Source organism: Nomascus leucogenys, chromosome 4, assembly GCF_006542625.1.
Source record: "Nomascus leucogenys isolate Asia chromosome 4, Asia_NLE_v1, whole genome shotgun sequence".
Taxonomy (NCBI): Eukaryota; Metazoa; Chordata; class Mammalia; order Primates; family Hylobatidae; genus Nomascus; species Nomascus leucogenys.
Genome location: NC_044384.1, coordinates 23,911,432 through 23,915,416, shown reverse-complemented (window position 1 = coordinate 23,915,416; position 3,985 = coordinate 23,911,432). Strand labels below are relative to the sequence as shown.

The following is a 3,985-nucleotide window of genomic DNA, read 5'->3' as shown; positions in this document are numbered from 1 at the left end:
TCCGAGAACCGATACAATGAGCTGGGGGAACGGAATCTTTCTCAACCAGTAATAGGTAATGGAACCCTTTTGCTGATTTGATTATAAGGAATAACTCTTGGTGATTAAAACCAAAGCTGGGTTAATATCCTAAAGCTGGGGGACAGCTGAAGCACCCACTTCACGACTTAACGTTTCGGGAATATGAATTCTATGTTCAGAAAATTTCCCCACACTCTTCTTCGCTGGCACATTCACTGATGTAGAAAATGCCAGGAACCCGGGTGTGTGATGTTTCCGGTGGGTAATGCCCCCCGCCCCCTGCCCCGGGGCCCAGACAGTAGGTGCTTAAGCGTCTACAATGTAGAGTTTCCTGCATTTTCCTCGGGCCGCCATTTGTCTACCTGTCCCATCCAGGACATCTCCCTAAATAATCTCTAAGTGGAAAAATCACGGTCCTCTAGGAGATTTATCCGGGAATGAACGTGCGTGGGGCCGTTCAAATTCCTGAGCTCAGATTTCGTTTCCCGCAGGTCAGATGGTGCGGTCGGTGGGGCCCGAGGGATGCGCACAGCTGTCCCTGAGAGGTGCTGCTCTCCCGCCACCGAAGTCGCTGGGAAATTCTGCTGCACTGACTTGTGAGACATTTTAATCTCCGATGTTCAAATCCTGCGGGCAAAAAAAAAAAAAGTTTGAACCAGGTACTGGGCTTTTGTCACGGTGAACCCCACCCGCGCCCCGCGCCCCGCGCCGTCCCTTCATTCACTTAGGCGAGGTGGCTTGGATTTGCACCTCGTTGAAGAAGCCTCCCATGCGACATCTCCGCCAGCACCCCGCGCAGACTAGGCTGGGCGGCGGCGGGGAGGCAGCCTGTCCCCGCACGGCGGCCGGGACCGCAGCCCCTGGGTCCGCAGTGCGCCTCTCGGTGCGCCCTCCTAGAGCGCGGGTCGCATGCCTGTGCCCGGCGCGACGCGATCTCCCTGAGAGTCGGGTTCCGCGCGCTCCCCGCGCTCCCCGCAGCTTCCGCGCAGCCCGCAGCGCCCTCCAGCCCCGCCTCGCGGCCGCGGGAACCCGACGCCTGCAGCCCTGCCCGGAACCCACCGCCAGCCACTGTTGCCGCCGGCCTCGCAACGCGGGGCCTCTGCCTGGCATCAGCGCCAGGTGCCTTGTCTCGGGTCGTGCTGTCGCGCGACACTGGGGACCCAAGAGGCGGCCGGCTCCTCGGCTGGCCCCGCAGCTTCCCAGCGGCTCAGCGGCCTCCCATCCAGAAGAAACCCACATTTGATGAGAGTTTTGAATCAAGCCCACCGTTCCCCCAGGTGTTCAGCTACCTCAATTTCTAATGATTCCACAATCCCTTATGATTCATCTCTTTCCTCCTAAGGGTTTCCAATGGCTCAAAGTTTAGACTTAGGATATAACAAACGCTATTCACAGCCTTATTAGGAGGGGTAGGTGGGGACGGGGAACTGGATACTGAATGGATTTTTGATCTACGGAGAAAAATCACTCGACTGGGACCCGGCCTCTTTAATTTTCCTTTCTGAATCTCAATGACTTCCTCTATAAAATAAAATGCAAAACAATGATATCTCACCTGCGTCAGAAAGTTGGTCACATGGTCTCATGAAGTCTCTTTCAGGGCTAGGATCTCTATGATTTTGTGATCAGTAGATTGAAATTTAAGATTAGAAACAGGTTACTTCTTGAAAGCAGTAAATGGAGGACATTATGTGTGAATCAAGTACCACAAACAGGGGGTCTTTGTCTCTCCCTCTCCCCAGATGGGGCAGGGTCTCCACACTCCGAAATGTTAGTGTCAGTAACACATAATCAGGAAGTCGAATATGCGGATTATCTAGTCCTTTAGGATTCTTTCCATCATTGATTCTTTCTACTAATATTGATAACCCAAAGTTAATGACATATTGTGAGTTTCTCTTCTTTGCCTTCATGTTTTCAATCCTGGAGACAGAAAAAGGAACTCATTCTCTTCTTTTAAAACAAAAACAAAAACAGAAAAAATCAATCCCATTGATCAATGTGGAAAACCAAAGACCCAAGACTCCCCTGTGCCAAATCCCTCCCATGACCCTCCACTGTGATTCAGATTGGAGTGTTCTGCAAAATGCCAGTTCGAATTGCAAGGAGGCAGAATCAATCTCTCTCTCTCTCTCTTAAAAGGAGACACAGGCACTTCTCAGGGACAGTCCCTTATGTCTTTTTGATGCAGGAGGTTTAAGAGGCTCCATCTTAAAGCCCGCTGAGTTGGCTGAATGCTGACTTTAGGTGTGCCCACTATGAGCAGTGCCCAGTCCTCAGAAAGAATCTAGAGTATTTTTACAGAACGAATTGCCTTTGTTTACCTTTGTGAATCATTTCATGCATGTTGTTGTTTTTGACCCACCCTTTTGCTAGGATACAAGAGCCAACCTTCTTTAAGAGGGGGAGAAAAAGAAGGAAGATGTGTGAGCTCCCCCTGGTGCTTTCCCGCATTCAGGCCGACTGAAAGGAGCTGCAAGGAAACACGTCTACACAGGCATCAGGAAAAAGAAAATATCTGGATTATTTCCTTTAAAAAGGCCTGTTTCCATGCTGATGGGCCTCGGAGCAAGACTTCCAGGCTTCGGGCCTGAATTCTCTATGTCATCTTAGGAGGAATTCTTGCCTTGTCAGAGAACGTGTTTCTAAAACAAAATTTCAAGTGGGGGATTTGCCAAGCTGCCCTGAGGACAGAATTACTCTTAGAATCAAACGGGATTACTTTTTGTCCAGAATTGTTCTCTTTGTTAGGCTAGTTATTCTTTGACTGAATAACTTTCACACATTTCTCTTTGTATGTGTTGACAGCACAAAGATGTCACAGGAATCTGGTACCAGCCAATTTGACCGGTGATGCCTTTAATTCCAGATGATATCTCCTATCCTAATAATAACCTGTATTCATAATGGCCTCTTTAACACTGGGGTCAGGGACTTCTGTGGACTCCAGTCATCTGTGAAGATCATGGGGGAGATTTCACTCAGGCTATTCAATATATCCAGTATAGTGGCCTGAAACAATTTATTGACGTGTAGTCAGTCAGTCCTGCTCTTGGTCCATACAGTGGAGAGTCTAAAAGATGTGTGAAATACATTCCCTACCTACAAGTGGGCAAACCACTTAAAGAACAAACTTTAGTGTTCACTAACATAGTTAAAATGGATTGGCCAACATTATCATGGTTCTTTCACCTCCTAAGTAAATGTAAAGCTTTTCTTCACTCCATTTTGTATGTGTAATTTTGATTGAGTGGGAATCTTGTAAAGCCAAAAATGGAACTGAAAGCCCACTCATAAGACCGTAAGTCTTTTTTTTTTTTATTTTAAATTTTTCTTTTCAGACAGGGTATTGCTGTGTTGCCCAGGCTGGAGTGCAGTGGTGCCATCATGGCTCACTGCAACCTCTGGCTCCCAGGATCAAGTAATCCTCCCACCTCAGCCTCCTGAGTAGCTGGGACTTACAGGTGTGCACCACCACAGCTGGTTAATTGTTAGAATTTTTTTTTTTTTTTTTTTTTTTTTTGTAGAGACAAGGTTTTACCATGTTGTCCAGGCTGGTCTTGAACTCATAGACTCAGGTTAACCACCTGCCCCAGCCTCCCAGAGTTCTGGGATTACAGGCATGAGCCACCACGCCTGGTCAAGACCATAAATCTTAATTAATCTAGTTCATAGTCTCAAATTCATTCTACTCTCTGATTTTTATTTCTCCCAACTTGCTGTGCACACAGCCCGCCCCACCTATTTTTAATGACATTTCTCTGATTTGCACTGCCATCCTCTCTCCTACTCCAGTGATCCAGCACCTACAATTCATTTTGTCTTAGGTGAGGTTTACCTCTTTCCTGTCAGTTCTCACCTGTACAGATTGCTTCCTTTTCTCTTTTTGCACTTATTGTTTGCATCACCCAATGACTTCTTGTAGAGAGCCCCATTCTGTAGTTGATAAAACCCACACACGCAC

At 47.6% G+C, this 3,985-nt stretch overlaps 1 long non-coding RNA gene across 1 annotated transcript; it reads right to left on the bottom strand.

The window, feature by feature from the left end:
• Window positions 1-284: 284 nt before the first annotated feature.
• Window positions 285-2,342, bottom strand: LOC115834681. Its single transcript, XR_004029565.1, has 2 exons — window positions 1,577-2,342; window positions 285-648 (listed from the first exon to the last, which is right to left on the bottom strand). It is a non-coding gene; the product is annotated as an uncharacterized LOC115834681 (long non-coding RNA).
• Window positions 2,343-3,985: the final 1,643 nt, after the last annotated feature.